This window comes from Eleutherodactylus coqui, chromosome 10, assembly GCF_035609145.1.
Source record: "Eleutherodactylus coqui strain aEleCoq1 chromosome 10, aEleCoq1.hap1, whole genome shotgun sequence".
Classification (NCBI taxonomy): Eukaryota; Metazoa; Chordata; class Amphibia; order Anura; family Eleutherodactylidae; genus Eleutherodactylus; species Eleutherodactylus coqui.
This window is the reverse complement of record NC_089846.1, coordinates 124,172,856-124,198,304: the sequence shown is the minus strand read 5'-3', so window position 1 is coordinate 124,198,304 and position 25,449 is coordinate 124,172,856.

Sequence of the window (25,449 nt, the reverse complement as noted above, 5' to 3'; positions counted from 1 at the left end):
CATTTTTGTGCTTTAGTCAACTTGCATTTTACATACATGCTTGAAAGTTTGTAAACCCTTAAGAATTCTCCATATTTCTGCTAATATTTGACCTAAAGATTTTCATACAAGTTCTAAAAGTAGATAAAGAGAGCCAAATGAAACAAATTATTTAGAATATTTAAAAATATTAGAATTGGTCATTTTTTAATTGAAAAAAAAAATAATCCAACATCAAATGACTGTGTATGGCAAAAATATGTGAACTTTTAGGATCATCAGGTAATTTCAAGGTGAGATTAGATCCAGGTGTTTTCAATAAATGGGATTGCAATCAGGTGTGAGTGGATGACCTTTTTATTTAAAGAATGATCTTCATAACACGTTTGTGGAAGTGTATCATAGCATGAAAAAAAGAAGATTTCTGAGAACCTCAGAAGAAGAGATGTTGATGCTCATCAGGCTGGAAAAGGATACAAAACAATCTCCAAAGAGCTTAGACTCCACCAATCCATAGACATATAGTGTACAAATAGAGGAGATTCAAGACCATTATTACTCTCCACAGGAGTGTTTGACCAGCAAAGCTCATGCTAAGAGCAAGGCAAGTAATAGTCCAACAGGTCACAAAGGAACCGAAGGTAGTACCTGATCAAGTAAAAGGCTTTCTCATGTTGGCTAATGTTAATGTTCATGAGTATACTATCAGGAGGACAATGAACAACGATGGATTTGCAAAGAGAAAAGCACTGCTCTCTAGAAAGAACATTTATGCCCTTGTGCTGTTTGATAAGGATCACCTGGTGTCACGTCCGCTGGGTGCACTTCGCCACAGCACGGATGCAGGGTGATGTTCACATAGTATGCAAAAGAATGCACCAAAACTGTGCTGGTCAGTAAACACCACTCCAGGAACCATAAGATGGAAAAAATGGTCCCTTACCTAACAGGGAAGTGAGGAGGCCCTGCCTACAAGCAGTAATCGTCCTGATAAGGACAGCCCCGCTTTCTTCTCCTGGGACCTGAATATCCCTTGCAGAAACCCCTAAACAATAAAGGTAACAAAAAACAACAGAAATGATCACTAGTACTTATCTGAATTAGAAAGTATTTCACCCAGCATAGAGGCACCAACCTACTCCAATCACTCCTCTAAAGAAATGAAATCAACAGCAAGGGGAGGAGGGCCTGGTAGGAATATAAAGCTCTCTACACCTGCTGATAGGTATAGCAGCTGGAGAACCACACCCCAAACCCTCTCTCAGGTATGACTAATAGTTATCATACAAATATGCAGTAAACTGAGAGATAGCAGCCAGCAACCTCTGCACAACAGGCATTTACCCTTGTCCTGCATAGTAACAGGTTGACGGGTCAGACCCTGTGTCATGGCCACAATGCCACGACGCCGTTGCGATTGACAAGCCACGACACCTGGACTCCCCAGCTAGTGGAACAATGTATGGGGATAGATGAGACCAAAATAGAGCTTTTTGACATAAATGAAAAAGGTTATGGTTGGAGAAAGAAAATCACTGCATTACAGCATAAAATCCTTTTACCATCTGTGAAATATGATGGGGGTAGTATCATGATTCGGGTCTGTTTAGCTGCATCTGGGCCAGAACAGCTTGCCATCATTGATGAAATAATGAATTCTGAATAACACCAGCAAATTCTGAGGGGAAATCTGTCCGCGAGTTGCATCTTTAGAGAACATGGTGATGCACTCAAGTTATTTTACAACAGAATGGTTAAAGAAGAATAATGTTATAGTTTTAGAATGGCCAAGTCATCAGTCCTGATCGTAATCCTATAGAAATGTTGTGTTCAATAATCACTAAAAATGTTTAGTTGCAGTTATTGCTGAATAAGGGAGTCACTTCTAATATTTGTGACTCTTTAGTTTTATTTGGTTCTATCTAATTTGGGGACTTTTACAAAATTCTGATGAAGTTTTACATCGAATAACCAAAAATCTGGAGAATTCTGAAGGGTTCATAAACTTTCAATCAGCACTGTACATAGTGAAATATTCATAATATGATATATTTTAGCCTGTTCTGTCTAGGTTTAAAAAAAACAGTATAAAAGAAATCTCATGAAGGAATAATTGAGATTGAATACATGGTTTAATGATACTGTATATTTTCATTATAATTTGCTATGAAAACCAGTTTATATTTAGAGCACGACAAAGAAATGGTTTGTAACCTTACTAGGACCCCTCAACCACAGCAATTTCAGAATCAAAACAATATGAAAGCAATTGTTCACCCTGTCACAATTTTGAAATTGATCAATGCTGAAGTAAACATCTAGAAATGTCATACATGTTAGCGGACAATCCCGTTTTCAAGATGTCTATATGCAGCACATCGAAAGCAAATTTTTTATGCAAAATAACATACGGCGCATTGTATATTTATCAGTATAATATAGTGAAGATCTGAGGATATAAGTGCAAAAAAGTTCAGAACTTTCAGCTGTTCTATGTGCTATAGTCTAATCATAAACATATGATTCTTAACCCTTTCCAATCCAATTTTGGATTAAGGGTTTCCTAAAAGGCTTTCTCATTTTGCTGTTATACAACAGTGCCATCTGCTGGCTAAAGCCAGTGTGTGTGCGCCAGAGAGGCTCCAACGGAGTGGCTGGCAGTAGACGGTAAGAATACCCTGCCGGGCGACTTCTGAGATTGGAGCTGTACAAGCTTCAATCAGAATGTAGGAAGACGTCAGACAGTGAATTGGAAAGGGTTAAGAGTTCAAAATTAGCCCGTAGGACACACTGATATGCATAACTGTGAAACTCTACACTCAAACCTACAGATCTAGCTGTGTATTTTAATGCGTAAGTAGGCTTTAAACCATTTTCAATTCCCCATCAAAATCTGCAGATTTTGGTGCGAAATGTACTGTGACTTGGAGTGCATTCTGCGGGCTAATTCCAGCCCATGCCAAAGCCCCCTATAAAGCTGTTCTTATGAAAACAAGCCCTTTTTATGCTATGTTTTCTATAGCCTCTGACATAGATCTCCCTTTGCAGACCCACTTCTTTTAGTTCAGGCAGAGAAACACAAAGAATGGTTCTCATTCTACAGCAGGGTTTCCCAACTCCAGTCCTCAGGGACCACCAACAGGTCATGTTTTCTGGATTTCCTCAGTGTTGCACAGGTGATGTAATTATTGTCAGTGCCTCAGACATTACCACAGGTGTTCTTACCATAGGGTATCCTGAAAACATGACCTGTTGGTGGTCCCTGAGGACTGGAGTTGGGGACCCCTGCTCTACAGGACACATCTCGTCAATGTATTACATGGACTATCATTCTTTTTTTTTTTGACTGGCTAAGGCCGGCTTCACACCAGAATAAGCGCAATCGCGCATCTTATAGTGCAACATTTTTGCTCTATGAGCAAGGTTTCTTGTGCACATATCGGCATATTCAACTTTACTCTTTCTGCCCGCAAAGCATGTTAATTTGTACGTGGCAAATAAACACATCAATTGGAATGGCTAATTAGTTTCAGATGTGTTCTTTTCCCAGCAGAATTATGCAGTGTTTCATGCATCTACTTGCGTATTATGAAGTATGTGGTAATCAATGGATGAAAACAGTAGGGGCAAGGGTCCTGCTACAATGAGCTTACATACTACAAATAATAGGGTGATACAGAAGGTAAAGGGCTGGAGATGTGTACGGTATGACGAGGTGGAGAGTGTGGGGTGCTATACACATAGACAATGGTTAAAATTGAGCCATATAGTGGCTGAATCGGTATGACTGCAGGGGCGGTTGATTGTGGCTGGCAGGGATTGCAGTCAGTAGGACAGGAAGCATGTTATCAGGTGGAGTAAAGAGAGGTTTGGTTTCAGAGATATGGATTCATTGCTGGAGTAAAGGACTGCAATATATTCCACTGAAAAATATAAAGAAGTGAAAATGCTCATTTTAGAATTTAACTGTATACTTTGGACTGGTATTGCTCGTTGTGATAGGCCAGGCAATGAAATCGGATTGGGTCATCCCAACCCGATTTTTACTAAGTATGATGATAATGTTGGTGCGTAGGTACTGTTTTTCTCAATGAATGTGGCTCAGTTGTTGGCACTACTACCTTTCACTGCTGGGCTCATCCAGATGTTGGTCTTGGTTCCAGCACTTCAAGGCCGCAGTGCTAATAACTGAGCCTCAATGCTTGCACTTCCTTCTTTTTTTGTGGAGGAGGTGAAGAAAAAGGAGAAACACACAAAAAAACATACAAAATCCATGCAGATGTTGTGCTTGATCACCGTTTAACTTATTATACTATACTCTAGTACTATAAGAAAACAGTGTTAACGAATGCACTGCCCTGCTTGCTCTTTCTTCTTCCTTCTCCTCCTTCTTTTTCTTCTCTGGAGGAGGAGAATAATAAGAAAATCATGTTTACCCTTTTCTCCTTCATTTCATTTTCCTTCTTCTACTCCTCCAATGGCAACATCTGGATAGAGGTTATATGTTTTCTTTCTCTTTATTGTGCCTTTTCTTCTCCTCCTCTGGAGATGAAAGAACAAGTGTGGTGGCTAAGTTACTAGTGTTGTCGCCTTGCAGTGCTGGACTCCCAGGTTCAAATCTGTTCTACGGCAACATCTGGATGGAGGTTTTCATAGTTTATGCACATGTTGCACCTGACGGAATTTGAACATTGGACCCTAGCACTGAAATGCAACAGTGATAAGCAGTGAAACGCGTCCTTAAAAGGGCAACCACTACATCAGTGTGCCTCATTTTTACTCCCATTGACTTTAATGGGAGTCGGAATTAACTGTCCCAATTTATGATTTTTTTTTCCCAAATTGGGTTGGGCACTTCTAATCTGAATATTCCAATAATCACTTAACAGTACTTCCGACTATTAAGACAGAAAAAATAAACAAGTAATGATCAGACTTTTTTTCTATGGCTTTTCTATATTCATGTTTTTGAAATTTCAATCTACCTAAGATAAGTAGAATTCACTCAAGAGTGGACCAATGGTTAGCAGAGATAGTTAGCAATAGACTGTAACGTTGATGATGATTATCCTTAGAGCAGTAGATTGCAATGTCTTGAATTCAATAAGTTTATGTACAACATTACTCTTTATGTAAGGACTCACTTCATTATAAGAGTATCTATGAGAAATACCCTTAAAACACATTGTAAAATTTTCTGTAAATGTTCTCCATACTTAAATAATATTCAAAGTCATTATTTATATGCCTGGAATAAAAAAAAAATATCTGTATGGGAATATTTTCCAATTTGTTCAGCTTCTTTCATCTTGGAGAAGTCTTTGTCAGCAATGTTACTTTTAAAAACAATAGGTAATTGTGTTACCGCTAATTAGCCCATACTGTTTTGAAAGCCTTTAAAGTTCTCAGTGTTAAAAATTCATTGAGCAGAGAATATTGAAATGTGTGCTTTTGTGAGGTAAAACCAGAAGCTATTTACAGTATAGTATAAATCACAAAGTAATGTTAACACATTGAGGGGAATGTATTAATAATACCGGACTTTCTTCCTGGTGCCTCAGTCACTCCACAAGAGTAGTATGAGCCTTATTCGTTATCAGCTCTAATAATAAGTACTCTATGTTGCAGACATGATTTACCACTATATTGTTAATGTAAAGGCTTGTTAACCCCTTGGCTTTGTTGAATATTCTGGACTTCACAAGACACTTTATGCACCTCTTCCAAAATGCAAAATGTTTTTTTTCCAAATCTTTATGTCCTAAGGAGCAGCAGGAAAATGCATAAGGCGGCTTGGTGTTTGGAATGGGTATACGGACATTTACCATTTTTTATACATCACAGTAATATGAGAAAGGACCACATTTGGAGCAAGAACGGAAATCATTAAGATAAAGTTGAGAGCTCGATCTAGAGGTTCAAAGTACTTTTGAGGTAAGGTAAAGAGAAGCCATGGGTTGCATAGATTTAAGGGCAAGGGTCATCTTCTTTCCAGATGTAAGAAAATCTAAAATCTCCACTCAGCTGGTATCTAGGCATTTCAGTCTATGCTGAATATTTTTCTGTAATGGCATGTAGGAATTGGTGTGAGGTCAGACAGGAGGATGGGAGATTGTATAAATTCTTATAAAAAAAATGACAAGTTCAACTGTCATCTTCAGTGGGTTAAATGCATTGAGCAATAAAGGGGAAATGATATGCCTTCTACACACTTAAAAGGCCATGGAATCCTTTGTGCATGAAAAATCAACACACGCATATTTTAATATGTCTATGCAGAAAACAAAGATGCACTAATCTGCTTGTTGCATTGAGTTTTCCTTCTCATGCATTAAGTAAGACTCATACTTGGTTTGCAAGCTTTCGTACATTTACGTTTCTTGCTGGGATGTATGTAGCATTGATCAGCTGGTGTCTCACATGAATACACACAAGTTTAGCTCCCCATCTCCTCTCCTTTTTCAGAGGTTGAGTAGCAGAATCGCACTCAATACTACACAGCTATCCAATCCTCTCTCTGAGTAGCTGCTGGGCCTTCCCCCTTACTGCTGATAAAAGCAGAAAATCTACCTGGAGTGAGTTGCAGCCCCCTGTAATATTAACTTTCTCTGCTCTTCTCTCCTCCACCATCGCCTGGCACTGTTATAAATCCCTATGTAGTAGCTCAGTGGAAAGTAAGTGAATGTACATTCACAGTAGGAGATCAGTCTAGGGGACGAGTCAGTCAGTTTACTCTGATCAACAGAATTTGCTAAGATTTCAGTCTTCCTGTCTGTAGAACATTGGGAAACACCAGGGTACAAGTACAGAAATCAAACAGGGAGACATTTTTAATGAAAACCAATTAGAAAAAGTCTTCATTTCCAAAAACACATTGATTAATCGGAAAAAAGGTGTGTAAAGGTGTACATAGCTTTTAAGAAGCAAGCCGGAGTTCTATTGCATTTATTTCCATATTCAATAAAGTGAAGTTTACCCTTTTTGAAGTCTAGTTTTATTATCTAGCTTGTCCTGCAGTCCTTTTCATCTCAAAATTAGTGGAGATTAGAAGGGCAGAACATCAAGTCAGCATTTGAGAGCCTTCTTCAAACTCACAGTGATTGATTGCTATGTGTTTCTTGTTTAAAATCAGGAAGGAATAGGTTTGCAAAGGAACGGGAACTGTGTTTGTTTGTCTTTATGAAGACTGTTTGCAAAATTGCTTGATTTCTTACTTTAGATATATTGAAGGGAAAAAAAAGTGTATGTATTCATTAAATGGACATTTTGACAGACAGAGAATTCTGCAGGTCCCTTTATGAGCAATGTGGCTGCGAAGTTAATAATACTGGAGAGAAAGGCTATTATATGTATGACATTCTGCCAGTGTCTCCTGACACATGCAGTGATCTGAAAGAAAAACTAGAGGGACACTTAAATCCTAAAAAGAACACCCAATATGAAATCTCAATATTCAGACAGAACAGCATGTTAGCAAGAAAGCATAATTTATCCAAAACTGATGAGGAGATAAAAGCACAAATAATATATTACATTCTCCAGACTCATAAACTGTGCTTTAATATAAAATAATGTGCCTCAAAACTATGTATCAGAATATGACAGAATCTTAGGGGCAACAAGGTTGTATTGACAAAAGAATGTTTACTTACTATATTCAGCTATGCAAAGGATATTTTTGGACAAAAAGGGCGTATCCAATCTATAAAGGAAAAAATATAAACTCCTGCAAATGTTATAAAACAAACAAAAAAAATTACTCACCTCTTCGTTCTCCCAGAGATTCAACATAGATACTTTGGTAATGCTCACAATCTTTGTTTACAAGCATACAGACATACCCATCTGTCCCACATGGCGTAATGATAATATGAAGCCTGATATCCAGCATTCCCTGAGTCCATTACAGGCCTTAAGCCCAAAGAGAAGTGTCTTTTAGAGCTAGGAACCCGTCTAATAAGGTTCACCTGGACATGGTGGATGGGTCCACATGCTTTGATCAAAATATGTTCTGAGAACTTTGCATTTTTATGTGGTTAGTATAAGCAATTGTTTTGCAATTTTATTCAGATATTAACCCTTTCCAATCCAATTTGTATTCTGGTTTTCCTAGGGTGCTTACTCTTTTTCTGCCGTTATACAACGGCGCTATATGTTGGCTAAAGCCAGTACTGCATGAGGTGATACGTTGGATAGGCTCAGACAGCAGAGAGGCTGGCAATATACAGTAAGAGAACCCCGACAGACATCCTCCAACATCAGAGGTGTACAACCTTAAATCATAAAGTTTTTAGACGTCAAACAGTGGATTGGAAAGGGTTAAATGTGTATGGGTGCTAAGGAAAGTGTTTTTGCTTGTTTACATGGGAAAGCTGCAGCCAACTAGTGACTTGTGAGTAAAGACTGAGAGAACCTTCAGAAGACCTTTGCTGGATCATCAAGTCGAAATAAGAGGTGCACATTTATATTATCTTATTATATAAAATTTGTAAGAGTTTTAATTGTTTTTGATACTTTGATAAACTCTTTAAAAATTGCAAGCATGAGCTGTAGATTATTTTAAAATTAGAATAATTTATTACATCCACTCCAAGGTAACAATGCTAGCTACTGCTGCCCTTGTTTCCAAGTTTGTTGAGTACCGTAGTTTTTTTCGTAAAGCCAAATTTAAAACACTATCGTGAAATGCTACTAAACTCTTGAATCCTGTAATGCACATCCCAACCACCGGGTAGCCACAATAGACACAAAGTATAGAGATTTCATGACAGAATATTAGAAAATGATATTGTTTGGAAAAGCTGGTCCCTCGTGACACACATACCTGAGTATATCCAGCCAGGAGGACAGGTAAGGAAGGACACATCTGTATACTGTAAATACATTACTAAGACAGTGTGACTTGCTTGTATTTCCCATAGAACCAACACCTTGGGTACATACCGTTCTAACGCCTACTTAGCTACACCCCAGCCTTTTAAACACGCTACCACAAAGAGGATCTTACAGTATATGTACAGCTACCATAGAAAACAATATTAGCTGTATCATCTGGTTTTAATGGCTGCACACAGAAAGAATATTATACGTTTAATATGTACCTATGTTTTATGTATGTATGTATTTATTTACTCACTTTTTGAATGCGCACAAAAATAAAGTATGTTGTGTATTTTTTCGCCTGACAGAAAGGTGTGTGTACAAACGCTGAATGTGAGGGTACCTATCGAAATCAATGGGTTCTATTATCAGTGATTTGCGCACACGGTTTTGCATGTACAAAATTGCCCGTGTGCAGGAGCCCCTACTCATCTCCTGTGGAATAATTCTGCACTGTGTGAAAGCACCTTTAGGGCTCCTTCAAATTAATGTATTTGTGCTACACATTGCAAGCATGGAATTAGCATACACAATATGCAGAGAATAAAACCCATTCATGTCAACAGGTTCTTTCACATTAACACATTTTTTGCATGCCAGTTGGATGAAATAGAAGTCTATAGAAGGTGTGCAAATGTGCACGCAATATGCGAGAGAGTGTATGAAAAACTGGGGAAAATAACACATCTAGACCTCATAGGCTAAATAGCCTGTTATATCAGGGTGGGGGGTGTCATGCGCACATATGAACATGCTCTGCATGCCCAAAAGCATACAGTTCTATGCACAGACACAAACACAAATCAACCTTGTTCACTGTGCAAATATGTTGTGCTGAGGCGAGGATATTTGTGCATAAGCTCCTGTGAAGCCACTCTTAAGGCCCATTTACACTGGACGATTATCGCCAAAGCTTCGCTCAACAGCGATCGTTTTACCGATAATTCGTGCATGTAAATGGGCGCGGGGCACCCGCATTTTGGGCTGTCAATCAAATGAGCTTGATTTTAGCTATCAGTTTTATCAGTCGTTCTCCATGGGGGAGTGCTGATAGCATTGTCCCCCCCCTCCCCCCTCCCCCCCCCCCCCCCCCCCGTGGAGAACAAAGCATTTGAGCGCTAATAGCCTCAGGCTATTAGCCTGTGCTCAGTGAAGGCTTCATTAACATTACAGCTGAGAAGCTACTTAAAAAACAATTATTTTTAAAGAAAATAATCGCTCAAAGCTGTTGCTCAAAACTGTCGTTTGAGGGATCTTTGAGCAATTATCTGCTTGTGCAAATGGGCCTTTAGAATGTCACCTCAATTTTACTTGCACAATAATGTGACCATTAACAATTCAAAGAATGTGCTAATTTGTGATAAAAATGAATGTCAGTGTGGTGTGACTTCACTCTTGGAAAGCTTCATTGTGGAATGTAATCTGTTGGAAAAACTATAACTTCCAGCAGGTTCTGAAGGTCTTTAGATGTCAGCTTGTGCTAAGAGTTACAGTTTTTTTTATGGAGGGGAACAGCATAAGGGGAATTTTTTTTTACATACTTTTTTGCAGTAGTAGCCTGCTGCCTGGCTTTTGCCTGGGACTGTGTAGCATTTTAGGCACTAGGTTGGAGCCCCTGCTGTTGTAACCTATGCAGACCAGGAATGTAGACAGAGTTGAGCCAGAAGTCAGTAACAGGGAGTCCCAGTGCGCAGTCCAAGGGAGAGCACAGGTAATGTTGTCTGGAGGAATGCTATTGGTCGGTAACAGTAGGTTTCAGTTTGCAGTAAAAGGGAGGAAGCGGGTATCATTGTCAGGAGGAATGCCAGTAGATGTCAGTTTGGTTGCAGAGGAGCAGGCAGGTAGTGGAGCTTAACTATGGCTGTGAGGCACAATAATCATGCACTGGAGCAGAAGCAGGCCAGGCTTTTATAGTTTGCCTAATCAGAAGCATGGCAGGGCCAAGACAGGGGAACAGACCAGGAATACAGGATCATGGCTAAGCTTTAGCAGAGGAGGTGTTCAGATGGCTGGATAGCTCAGCAGGGTGAGCCACTGACTGGAGTACAGGAGTTCCTGGGTTTGAGCCCTGACAGGCTGTTTCTGTCCTGGGTCCTCTTAGTAGCCTGCTGCCTGACTTTCACTATAGTGGCCTTTTCAGTTCTGTGAGCCAGGCATATGTATATAGGGGTAGCAGAGGATGCAGTTGCACCCCGGCCCAAGAGCCTTAGGGGGCCCATACAAGCACTCTTTTCCATATAGGGAGCCCAGAACTATGAATAAAGCATGATATTTGGGGTTTCTGTTACAGGTTTTGCATTGGGGCCCAGAAGCTTTACGTCATGCCTCTGGGTATGGATACAGGTGAAGGTGGTGGTGGGGGGCGGGTGAGCTAAACTTTTGCAGCCAGGCCCATTAAGCCTTTAGTTACACCCCTAGATCCTACTCTATTGTTACAATAACTTCAGTCTAGTTTTTGCTTCACAGGTCAACTGATATACTTTGATGATATCTTTGTTTCCTGTTGAAAATGAACCTGATGCTACTACAGTGAAAATAGATGCTAAGTACAGTGTTGGGTGCTAGATAGTTTTAGCTAGTGTTGATGATGTAGAGGTAGGGGAAAAGTGGCATTTTGCTTCTCTTCTTTTGCAACTCTTTCTAGCTGCCACCAGCAATTTGTGGTTTTGGGCAGTAAAATACAATACACCTCCAGCCATCCTCTGATAGCTTACAAATACCCAACTGCATAGATTTAGGTCCAGAAAAGTGTTTTTACAGTCCTACTAAGGGAATGGTGCCTTAAATCTCCTACCTCTGTCTAGGTACATGCTAAGACTGACAATGAATGATGAAACAATGGAAAGGCCCCAAACTGCTCTTGTATCTATCATTCCATTAACCTGTTGATAAAAGCTGGATGAGATTTACCTCATTGAGAAGTCCATAGAGATTAGCTAGTGAGATTAGATCACACCACATCCTAGACAGATATTATGGATAGCCAAACACTGTCAATATTTCATTATGTAGCACAGCAACCGTGTTTGCATCTAGTGTCTGGAGATCAGTGTACCAGCTTGAGCATGTGGAATACCATAACCTTTTGTCTACTGTTAACGCATGTGACTGGAATAACAAAAAAGAGGAAGCCTTAGATTTGAGAATGTTAGTATATGATCCAGAATTTGTAAAGTACAGTATAGCAAGTTGCTTTCTCACCTGTCTGTACACAGATATCTATATTCATTAAGGGCGATTTTGGAGAGACAGGTATGCGCTCCAAAACTATTAACATTTTATTGCCTTTTTTACTCCTACAAACAATTAAATAATTGTCATTAGGAACTTTACTATTACAGCCAGCTATAAATTCACCAATATCGACGCAGTTGAGGTATAATTCTAGCTGCCTTGCCCACCGAGACAAACATTTTTGACTCCAGGATAGAACTGTGTAAAATGGTCAGCACTTACCTGGACTGCAACGTGGCCCCAAGGAAACTCCAAAGTTGTGATTTCGTAGCCTTCAGGCTCAAACACATATGTTTTGACATTACATTTAGACGCTGTTTGTCCTGCGGTGTCTTTTTGGAAAGGATTATGGCAACTGAGACAATAAAAGTACACCCAGTTGCCCAATGCCAGCTTGGATATAGATTACTGGACATGTGAAAAATTAAAGTCACCGTGTAAGAGGTTTCACTGATGCTACTGTTATCCTTAGCTCCCCTTAATGTTATATTTTTGGTTTTTTATCTTCACATTTCTAGAGCCAAATTTTTTAAAATCTTTTTTCAACATAACCATGAAGGCTTGTTTTTTGGCAGAAAGAGTTATATTTTTAATGATACCATTTAATTTTTTAATTTACCACATAATGCATTAAAAAGCTTTTTAAATGTTTCAAGTGAGGTGACACGGAAAAAGAAAACATAATGTGCCATTGTTTTTTTGGATTTGTTTTTACGGTATTCATAATGCAGCAAAATTGACATGTAAAGTTTATTCTGAGGCTCAGAATTAATGTTGAGAAACAAAATTTATAGTTTTATATGTTTTATTACTTTAACAAATAAAATAACCTTTAAAAAAAGTTTTTGGAACCATACTCTGAGAATAGTTTTTTTTTCTGTCAATGAAACTGTGTGGGGGCTCTGGTATGCAGGGTGACCTATAGTTTCTATTGGTACCAGTTTTAGGGCTCTTTCAAACAGGCACTGCGATTCTTGGGTGGCCGTGTCATGGCCACAATGCGAACAAAAATCCAAGTCACGGCTGCATCTCCCGTTTATGCGCCCATACAGACGTCCAAGTGCTAAACTGCTTCCCCCTCTCTCTGTCCCTTGCCAGCTTTCTGCAATAGGAGGGGGTGGGACGGGGTGGGAGCGGATTTTCTAAACTCACGCCAACAGCAGACAAGGGGGCAGAGAGGGGGAGGAAGTTTAGCAGAGATGCTGCTAAGCTCCCTTCCACCTCTCCCTTTTTCGGCAGCTCCCATAGGCTCCTGTAGGAGTCTATAGGACCGACGACCATATTCCATCCGGAAGATAGCTCCAGAAGTATATTTTCGGTCTGGAGTAAAAACGCACAACCATATGGCCGTTTTTACACACCACAAGAATGGCCATCTGAACTGGGGCATAGGAAATCAAAGCATCAGATGGGTAGTGTATATTGACAACCCATGAAAACGGAGCCGATATACACTCATGTGAATGAAGCTTGAAGTGTACATGACTTTTTGGTTACTTTTGTTTGAATTTTATTTTTTGGGAGACCTGGTGCAGAAAAAAAAACACAATTCTGCAATTATGTTTTTTTTCTTAGGACATTCATAATTCAGGATACGTAATGTGATATTTTAATAAGTTCAGGCTTTCGCAGATGTGGCAATACTAGTTCATTTTTTTTATTTGTTTAATTATTTTAAATGGAAAAAAGAAATATTTTAACTTTCAATATTTTAAAATATTATTTATATTTTTAACAAATTTTTGTTAACTTATTTTTTTGTTTTACTTTAGCCTTCACAGAGGACCTGAACTTGTGATTACTTGGTCACGAATAGTAATTTGTCCAGCAATCGGCTCATGTCAGTATGAGACCAATTTCACAAAGATCATTATGAATTGGGACAGTCAATTCTTTTTTTTTTTTTAATCCAATTTTTTGGGACAGTCATTTCTGACTCCCATTAAAGTTAATTTAAAACCTAGTCCTCTAGAATGTCCTCAATCCAGCCAAAGACCCCCTCCCAAATTGCATGGTAATATAGACACACATCTGGGGAAAACTGTGGTCTTCCCAAAAATTGGCATATATCATCTGGTATTCTGTGATCTCTCTCTGCTGTTGGCTTAGACTCTATAATAAATGCAATGGGTAATTTCAGAGTGTAGGCATGTCACAAATTAGACAGTTGTGTGGTGGCACAAACTATCGCTGCACCTCCGCCAGACAAGAGGGGGTTGAATGTTAACACCAATAGTGTGAGCACAGTTTCCTAGTATTTTCAAGCACTGGATGTAATACTGGGTAATTGTTTAGAAAGCGCTGCACTACCAGGTTCATCATATGGGCCAAGCAAGGTTTGTTTGTGAGATTACCGAGGCGAAGGGTAGCCAGCAAGTTGGCCCCATTGTCCCATACGACCTTGCTTGGCTTCAGTTTGTGCTGGGTCAGCCACAAGTCAGCCTGGGCCTGCAGAGCTGTCAACAGTTGTTTAGCCATGTAGCTGTGCTAGACCCATAGACATATGAGTTTTAGGATGGCAATTTAGCATTTACCACATGCACTGCTGTGTGGAGGGCAAATTTTGTCACATACGGATATCTATGCATTGAATGGCTGTGATTGGTTCATCCAGCGCTTGCTCTGAATCTCTTGCTGGAGGTGTGGTCTTCAAACGCCGTTACCATCAAGAGATGCTCTGTCGGGGATGACAAGTGCCCGGTAGCCTGGAGGAATGCCGGAAAGCATCGGGAGGGACCCGATGGGAGCCTGCTAACTTAGTATTGCTTTTTTTTTCCTCTAGTGTAGCTAGGGCTGATTTTTGGGATAAGGGTTATATTTCAAGCCCCTCCCCGAAAATCAGAGTGCTTTTAGCGCTGCCAAAAACATGGCACTAAGTTATGCCGCATTTTCAGCAGTGCTGAAACTGCTGCTCATTCATTTAAAAGGGCCACTTAGCTGAAAATGACCAAAAATATAACATGCATCATTTTCAAAACGCAGTGTTGAAAATGCTGCATTTTAATGCTGCATTTTAACGCTTGTGTGAGCAGCCCCATTGAAATGAATGGGAGTGTTGTACAGTGTTTAGCGCAGCTCTAAACGTTGTACAAAGACGCCTGTGTGAGGGAGGTCTAACCCAATATTTTGTGAAAATCTGGAGGATTGTATTGTCTGACTGATCAATATAAGCAACACTAGTCACGATCACTTGATTGTATCAGTAGTGCAGTATATTGTATTTTTAACATTAGTGGCCCTCCTCTGGCTAGTTGCTTAGCTGCCATTGTCAACGTTAACAATAGCATCTAAGGAGTAAACAGCCACAATCATAGATAACCACTATTGCAGCCATTGTCTCCAGCTGTCAAAAACATGCACCACCTGTGACCGCCCTCTGTACATTTACATTTTTTTTAGTATTTAACAGGTTAAAATGTCCCTTTCACTCACTGTATCTACACATACAGATGTGTCCTTGCTTAACTTTTCACTTAATCATAGATCCCAAGATGTGTGGTGCAATATAAAAAAAGCCTATATGTCCAAAAATTGTCTCCGAAGAATGCCATCCATCATCATAGGGTTCCATGTGACAAAATGTATGTGTTTAAAATATACATTTTTCTTAATGGATGGCTGTGGAAAATGTCTTTGACAGTTGGCTACCCATCCCTTTAAGGCTCCTATGCTTAAAAAAAGTGCATAAGTGATCCCTCAGACATGTCAATTAACCTTGACTAGGCTCTTTGCTGCAACTTAGCCCAACTTCACCGCAAGACAGAGTAATTTATCCATATATGTATATGAATCCAACTGCATGTAAACCTTTAAGCACAATTAGTAATATGAGGGGATATCCAAAATACACAGGAATCTTATTCTGTTGGGTGGGGTGTTTCTAGTACAGGCTTCTGTTACTAGGTGAATGTCTGCAGAATCCTTTTGAGGCATGCCAGCCAACATTGTTGAAAAAGGTTGCATTGGGCTTTAATGATTTTTTTTTTAACAAGCTGTTCAGTGTTCGGCCCATTTTGTTATGGCTGATTCATACAAGCGAGGTCAAAGGTAAAAACCATGCCCATGTGTTTCTTTGATATGGGAGGTACAGTAAATTCAGAATTGGTAACACCTGACATCATGCCATCGCACCTGCCCATACAGGGCTGAGTGTAAGCAAATTTTAAAGAAAAAGAACATGACACCCTTACCTCATCTTCTGTATTCATCCTATCTTGCTCCGTGCAACTTTTTTTTATTACTTTGGGTTAAATGAGACTTCAAAGCAAAACGCTTGAATAGGTGAAACAAAAAACAACACAAGTACTAAAAGACATCAATAACTGAGTTTACAAAATGCTTTGAGCAGTGGAAAAAAAAACATTTGGGCAAATATATTACTTTAAATAGAGAGTATATTGAAGGAGACAGAAGTTTTAAAATGTATAAAAAAATAGATTATTTTAAATAAATGAATTGTTGTTTCTTTTGGGTACCCACTTGTATAGTCACACAAAAGTAAGAACTTGCTCTAGACTTTCCAAGTGGAATGGTGTAGCTTGCAAGTCACTGTAAAATTGTGACATTTCCATAGCTTAAGTGGTATGGATAAAAAGATTGTGGGTGGTCTTTGGTATCATCTCAAAACATTCAACATGCTTGCAGTCTTAACCTCTTTAGTGGCACACCCAGAAAATCTCCGGGATTGCTGCACTGACCATGCAGTTAAACCCCAAAAGATTTCCGTGGACAACTCTAGTGCTAAAATGTGCAGAGCACTGGGCTGTCATCTGAAATCTTCCGGGGTTTTTACTGCATACTCAGTGCAGCAAGCCATGGAGATTTTCCTGAAATAATACCAACTGTCAAAGTATGAGGCATGACATGGTAATAATAAATCTGCCACTGAAGGGGTTAATAGTGCTATTGATAATGCTGTGTCTGTGTGCACAGCTTTAGCGACAGTGCATCTACAGTAATTAATTAAACTCAACATAGCAGTCTAAGCTAAGACATGATTGTGTGAAAAGAAAGGGATTGGATTATAAAAGCATATTGAATAGAGGTGAGCGAGCACGCTCGGATAAGGCAGTTACTCTCTCCCCCGCTACCCTCCCCCGCCCCACGCTCACTCCCGCCGCAGAATGCAGTTACTCGAGAAGAGTGATGGTCGCTCGAGTAACTGCCTTATCCAACCATGCTCGCTCATCTCTAATACTGAACATCCCACAATACATGCTATGAATAGTTTCTGTTTAGGATTAAGATACATATTTTGTGCAGAAATACAAGAACTTTTAAAATAATATTTAATTAAATCCATAAGGTGGCCTGTAGACATGAGCGTACCTACTCGTTTAGAACAATTACTCGATCGAGCATCGCTTTTTTTGAGTAACTGCCTAATCGGGCAAAAAGATTCGGGGGGGCGCCGGGGGTGAGCGAGGGATTGTGGGGGTGGGGAGAGAGAGAGCTCCCCCCTGTTCCCCCCCCCTGCTATCCCCCGCTCCACCCCACTTCCTCCAGCCCCCTGGCGCCCCCTGAATCTTTTCACCCGAGTAGGCAGTTACTTGAAAAAAGCAATGCTCATTTGAGTAATTGCCCTAAACGAGCACATTCGCTCATCTCTAGTGGCCTGCTCCATGATGCCACCAATAATAGTATCCCCAGGCAAATTGGAAGTTCGTATAAAAAAGTATCCACTAACACAGCCATTCTCTCTTTAGCCATATACAATTCTATTCGCAATATAAAGTTTAGGCTGGTTATTGCTAAATTGACCTATTTCCTAATAATGTATTACTTTCTCAACACACTCTTATGCCTGTAAACTGTCTCATTGTGAGACCTTCTTTGTTGCCCATAGCAACCAATCAGAGCTCAGCTTTCATTTCTTTAACTGCTCTTTAAAAAGCAAATCTGAGCTGTGATTGGTTTCTGTGAGCAACAAAGGCAGTTTCGATAAATGAAGCCAATTGTGTCTGGTCAGAGAAACATCTTGGAAGCTTTAGAAACTTTTAATGATTTTAATGACACATATTTGTTCATCTGCAGACTTTTATCCAGTTAAAATGGGTAATTGGACCCATTTGTCAATAGACATCTGAGCTGTGATTTGACAGATAGACTCCATGTAACTGATGATATTTCACTGACAGATCCTCAGTGTATCTCTTGGGAAAGGTCCTTTACAAGTAAATTTTGTTAGGTATGTAAAATGTTGAATTCTCAAGTTAAATTCATCATTTCAATCATTTGATTTTTATCTGCTTTTGTATCCTGTGTGTAATGGATGTTATCCTGCAATTCGATATTATAAAACCACTTTGCTAGATTTATAGAACAAATAAATTGAAGCTGTTACTGCTGAGTTGCAAATATGTTTTACTGCACTTTTGCTTCTAGAAGATGCCCACACAGTCTAATGTTTACTTTTATTAAACAGACTGAGCTTAGTAGAATCCGTCATATACTCGAACCAACCATCCAATCAAGTTTACTTGTTCTTAAAGGGACTGTACGGTCAGAAAATGACCTGCTGTGTAAATCAGTTTTTATATTAACACAATTTTTTAAAGAATTTTTAGTGATTTTTTTTCTACTTTCAATATCATGGTCTATATTAAAAAATAAATTCTGAAATCTTGCAGTTTTCACAATGACTACTTAGCTTAATAATAGACTGATACTTCCTGTACTGTAAAGCAAACATTTCAGTAATCATCTCATTATCATCACAGGCAGAATTACAATGAAAGGTGATAACTGCATATAGATATCCTTGGATCCACCATTCACAATAGATGATGATCACAGCTCCCATCCTTCCCTTCCTGCATAATACCTGTGCGCAGGTCAGAGAGCATGACTGGAAAACACTCTTCCATAGGAGTCAGTGGGTCAGCTCCTGTCCATTATGTGAATGGACCATGAGTTCCACTTTAACCCTTTCCAATCCAATTTTGGATTCAGGGTTTACTAAAAGGCTTTCTCTTTTTGCTGTTATACAATGGTGCCATCTGCTGGCTAAACCCAGTGTGTGTGTGCCAGAGAGGCTCCGACAACGGAGTGGCTGGCAATAGACGGTAAGAATACCCTGTCGGACGTCTTCTGACATTTGAGCTGGACAAGCTTTAATCAGAAGGTAGAAAGACATCAGACAGTGGATTGGAAAGGGTTAAAGCATATCTCTAATAACTGTTAACTGCAGGCAGATGGCAGCTCCTATAGTCATATACAGATAATAAAAAAATCAGATTGGTAAAATAGAACATATATTTAATTAACTGGTGTTAATTAATTAAATAAAACATAGATTACACATTTCTTTTAGGGCTTGGTCCTGTTTTTTGCCAATTCTCACCTTATTTTGGCCTGCAAATTGCAACATTTCATAAGATTGTTTTACAAGGAAGTTTTCAAGTCTTAACAGCAGACCTCTGAAACCTGACCAGGCAGGATATCATTTTGGGTGGTTTCACTAATAGTTCTTAGAAATGCAATGCTTTTTTGTGGATTTGACACTGTTTTATTTTTCTATTTCTATGTAAATAAATGTGTCCAAATAGTAACTGTAAGTCAATAAGTAATTATAAAATGCACTACAAACATCATGCTTTCTTTGTAGTGGCATTTTCCCACACTTTTGATACTTTTGGGGTCTATAGCATTGTTTTGCAAATAGCAGAATGCTGTAGGTATAGTATTTTTTCTGCCATTTTTTCATAGAATTTATAACAAATAAGGAACAAAAAACCTAAGTATGTGCAACTACAAAAACACCAAAAATAGTTTATAAATAGAGATGAGCGAGCGTACTCGGAAAAGCACTACTCGCTCGAGTAATGTGCTTTATCCGAGTATCGCTGTGCTCGTCCCTGAAGATTCGGGTGCCGCTGCGGCAGACAGGTGAGTTGCAGCGGGGAGCAGGGGAGAGCGGGTGGGAGAGAGGGAGAGAAAGATCTCCCCTCCGTTCCTCCCCGCTCTCCCCTGCAGCTCCCCGCTCCGTGCCGGCACCCAAATCTTCAGACCCGAGCACAGCGATACTCGGATAAAGCAAATTACTCGAGCGAGTAGTGCTTTTCTGAGTACGCTCGCTCATCCCTATTTATAAATGATTACATGCATTGCGTGGTGTTTTTTACTGAAATCATAATACTATACATGGAGGAAGCCTTAAAGGGAAACGCTCAAGAGTTGAAAAAAATTAAAGCATCTGCAGGAATTGTTAGAATGGTAAACTCATTAAAAGAGTTCAAGACAAGCATGGATGCCTTTCTTGAATGCATTTTACATGTTACAGTCACTAGCTTAATTTAGAAGGATCGTTGATCCCGGGATTTCTTGATTGCTAGTTTTGGAAGGTATTTATTTTCCCCCGAAGTAAAGAAAATTGGCCTCTACCATAGGAGAGCTTTAGTTTTCCTATGGATCAACATTGTAGGATCATAGGCTGAACTGGATCGACATATGCCTTTCTTGACTTTGTATATGTTGCTATGCTACCTACCTGTTAAATAGAATGGAAAAATGTTTTACTTTCAATATCTGCTATGTGTTCTATGTTCTGTTGTGAATAAAATATGGTTATATGAGATTTCCAAATCATTGCATTCTTTTCTTCTTTACACTTATTTAAGTTTTACATAGTGTCCCAACTTTTTTTTGGAATTGGGGTTTTATTTAATATAATGTCATTCATCTTTTTAAATATTTTTGCTGCTTAAACATTTACATACAGACGGAGAAAGACATAAATTGTTCCTTTAAAACTACTAATCTTGACTATTGCTAAGCAGAAACATATAAACAATGGGATATCAGTCTATTTCTGGTATGGAGGGTCTCTGTAGACATTAAATTTCTACAGCAATTTTACTGCAGAACTTCTATTCAGCATAAAGCACACAACACGTCTAATGAGTCCCTTGGTCTGCTGACCATATGGACCAGAGCTGACTCAAAGCACTCACAACAGGCCTATAATGGACCATTAGAGACTAGTGCAACGCTAGCCTTTATGTCCTGCAATTCAGTACAAGCAATTCAGTACAAAAACATTGGTCTATGTTGATTTCTTTGGTTTATATACATGTAACATATAGTAAATGTTCCCTAATTAGAAATCAACATATAAGCTCGAGGTTTAAACATAGAGCACATGCGCTAATATACTCACTGCTATGGAGCGTATTACCGCATGAATCCCAGTGTTTTGGGCTTTTTTTGACTATTCAAACTCCATGATATTGCACTCAAGTTGATAAAAAAGCAGAAAGATAGGTCCTGTGAAAGATATAGTTTGGTTCACTGACTTTGGTTCACTCTGCAGATCCCTTTAAGGCCTTCAGAGAAGAACACATTGGCCTGGTCATGAACTGTGTGCTGATTTAGCATGTCACGTACACTAGTGATTAGTACAAGGATGTTTTTGCTTATAAAATATCTTTATCATGGAACCAGGATGGGTTGAGCTTGTGGAGTGCGTAGGGGTTATCCTTTTATTGTGTACTTTTGCAGCATCTGTGAATTCCAATGTCTCTATGTCAAATGTGACATTTAGAGCCTGAGAAAGTCATTTATCTGCCAATAATGTATACTCCCATATGTCTTACCTATATCTTATTTGAATATGCCTTCCCTAATCCATATGTTAAACACACCTTTCCTGTATACTCAATAAAAGTTGGGTGCCTGGCTCGCCAGACACTCTTACTGCCTTTAACTACATTCGGATGTCTTCTCTGAATTCTGGTTAAGGTTACAGTCACTAGTGTTCAGGTGGGTCTATCTTTCTCGCATGTAGAAAAACTAGTGCGAGAATCTTGGTAGGGAAAACAAAACCATTGAAATGAATGGTTTTGTTTCATCTCGTTTTGCAAAATCACGGTCGTCTGAAGAAGCCTTCAAGCATTGGAAAAATTATTGTATAGTAATGTAGAAGGTAACTTGATAAAAACATTCAGGTGCTAAAAGGTGCACCAAAGCATAAATAGTATGTGTAAAAAGCAAAAATACTTAGCCTTTAAGCATACAGATAGTCCCCTACTTGCGAACATTCGACTTACGAATTTCGCTAGATACGAACTATCTGTCCTGCACAGTATGATGTAATGCTATGGCATTACATCATACTGTGCAGGGACCGGACAGTATTCTATCAAGCCTGATAGAAGCCTGTCCGGTCACATCGCGGGACACTGCGGTTGCTAGGCAGCCAGTGCCTTCTGAAAGGCCCTAGGGCTGTCTATGCAGAGCGCCTATCAAGCCGTGCGCTTGATGGGCACTCTGCATAGGCAGCCCTGGGGCCTTTCAGGAGGTCCCCGGCTGCCTAGCAACCGCACAGCATCCCGCGATCTCATCATGGGACGCTGTACGGGCCCCCTGAACGTCGGGTGCAGGCTGTTTCTTACAGCGGGCACTCGGCGGCAGCAGTTCCGACGAGCCACGCCGCTCGTCAGAACTGTTAACACTTTAAATACCGCTGTCAGAGCGGTATTTAAAGTGTTAACAGTTCTGACAAGCGGCGCGGCTTGTCGGAACTGCTGCCGCCGGGTGCGCGCTGTAAGAACAGCCGGCACCCGACGTTGTATGGAGCTGGATCCATCCGCGATCCTGCTCCATACTACCATTTGTTCGGACTTGCGAACAGACTCCTGGAACGGAAACTGTTCGCAAGTCGGGACTATCTGTACTTTTAGATTATCCAAAGTACTATCATTCATCTCTAAAAAAGGACTCAATTCACTTTAACATTTTGATCAGCATTTAGTGTTGAGTGAAGTAAACCAGCAGAATTCTGTTTTGTGTTGAACTTTGCTAAACGTTTGGTTCAGCACAAACCTGAACAGAGCTTTTAGCAAAGTTCTACCAGAAGCAAAGTTCTACTGGGTCACTTCAATCAACACTGGTCCTGAATACTGGTGTATAACACTGTCTGGGAGCCATAAAAGCCCTGTATAACACTCTCAGGCCTTGCTCAGACAAGCAGTTTTTTGCACACAAATACCTGCGCAAAAAGATCGTCACTTGCGTGGGAAAAAATCGTGTGAACGGGCAATGTTTCATGTGCAGAAGACCCAAGCTTCATGCACATGAAATTTGCCCATCACTAGAGCAGCTGCACTTTAAAAAGCACATCTGATTCAGGAGGAAAGAGAGAAGAGGCCCTGCAGGATTTCAGAATTTCCCCCTAGCAGGGAAAGAGAGTGGAGCAACGGGGGATTAACCCATAGCAGGGGAAGACAGAGTCAATGGAAACTCCTGCACAGCTTGCATCAAAGATAGGACAGGTCTTATCTTTTGTGCGCACCACGGAGCTACATGCAACCTGCACTTGCATGTCCTTTATCTTTGTTAGATGCACACCGTTTTGCGTGTATAACATTCTCTCATGTAAACGCTTCTATAAGAACTTATTGGTTCCTATTAGAAGCGTGTATTGTGCGCTGCTAGCAGCGCAAAAAAGCGTTTGTCTGAATGAGGCCTCAGAGTGTTATGCAGTGCTTTTTGGCTCCCAAACATTGTAATACACTACTTTTAAGAGATCTGGTGAACTTTTAGTTCAATTTGAATTAATTTGGATCAAACCAAACTTTCTGTAAAAGTTCAGCGATCTGGCCAAATCGAATATTTCAAAGGTTTGCTCATCACTAATCAACATATAGCATGTATAGTATATGTGAAGAACCACTATACTTGATTACATACTATGTGTAACAGCTTAAATGATCATCCTTTGTTGTAAGAGAATTATCATCTGCATTGCAGTGTCAGAAAATCACTGTAAGCTACATAACATAATTGTGGAATTTGGTATACCAATTTGTATTTATATGACACATACCGTATTTTTCGCTTTATAAGACACACTGGATGATAAGACACACTTAGGTTTTAAAGGAAGGAAATAGGAAAAAAATATTTTGAACTCCCCAAACCAGGCAGTGAGGGAGGTTTAGGTTTGGCTGACTCTACCATTAAACTATCCTCTATTATATTCTATTCCATTCAAAAAGTGAAATGAAAAGCTTAATAAACATCTAAGTAATTTATTTAGATTGGAAGGCTTATTTGTGTTTGCATCTTTTTATAAGTACAATTCCACAGCGCTTTTAAGCACGGGAGAACACAGACAAATACAACAGATTACATGTGGTATGCAATCAGTTTGAAATGAGGGGGTGGAGGTGATACAGGGGGAGATAAGGCATAGAGGAACACTGGCAGTACGGGAATCACATGGAGAAATCAGTTATTAGGAAGCAAACGGGTTGCGGGCAGTAAGGTGGTACAGGGGTAGTGGTCATATGTGATAGGCAGGGTGGAAGGTGTGGGAACGGTAGGGGGACTAGGTCAGAAGATTTGGAATGCCTCCCTGAAGAGGTGGGTTTTTAGAACACATCTAAAATTTGTGCATCGGGGAATGTCCGAATGCCTTGGGGTAGTGCATTCCAGCCGATCCTTGCTGCTCTGGTAAAGTCCGGGAGGCAAGCATGTGAGGTTCGTATTAGAAATGTAATCGGATTGTGTGGGCTGGACACTGTAGGAACAGGAGGGAAGCGATGTACTGTGGCACAGTGCAGTGGAGAGCTTTGTGGGTGAGGAGTTTAAATTTCCTTATGCAGTGGATGGGCAGCCAATGCAGTGACTGGCATAGTGCAGAGGCATCTGAGAAACAGCTGGATAGAAAAATGAGTCTACTTGTCGCATTTAATATGGATTGAAGAGAGGAGAATCTGGTGTGGGGAAGGCCAATGAACAACGAGTTGCAGTAGTTGAGTCGGTAGTGGATGAGGGTGACAACAAGTGTCTTTAGCATGTCCATGATTCGGAATGGCTGGATTTTAGCAATATTTCTGAGGTGCAGGTGGCATGTTCGGGCCAGATAATGGATGGGGGGGGGGGGTAAAGAAGAGGTCAAAGTCTAGTGTGACCTCAAGGCAGCAGGCGTGCTGTCTGGGGGTTATGATGGTGCCAGATACTGATATGGAGATGTTGGGGGAAGGTCAGCTGGTTGAGGGCAGAAAGACAAGGAGGTCAGCTTTTGAGAGGTTAATTTTTAGAAAGAGGGAGGACATGGTGTTAGAGACAGCAGGCAGACAGTTGGTGATGTTTTGAAGGAAAGGTGCAGAGATGTTATGGGAACAGGTGTATAGCTTGTGTCGTCAGCATAGAGATGGTATTGGAGGCCAAATTTGCGGATGGTTTGTCCAATTGGGGTTGTGCACATAGAGAAGAGGAGGGGACCAAGGACCGAGCCCTGTGGGACCTCAACAGCAAGAGGAAGTAGAGAGGAGATAGAGCTAGCGAAAGAGATGCTGAAAGAGCGGTCAGAAAGGTAGGATCAGAACCAGGAGAGAGCAGTGTCCTTTAAGC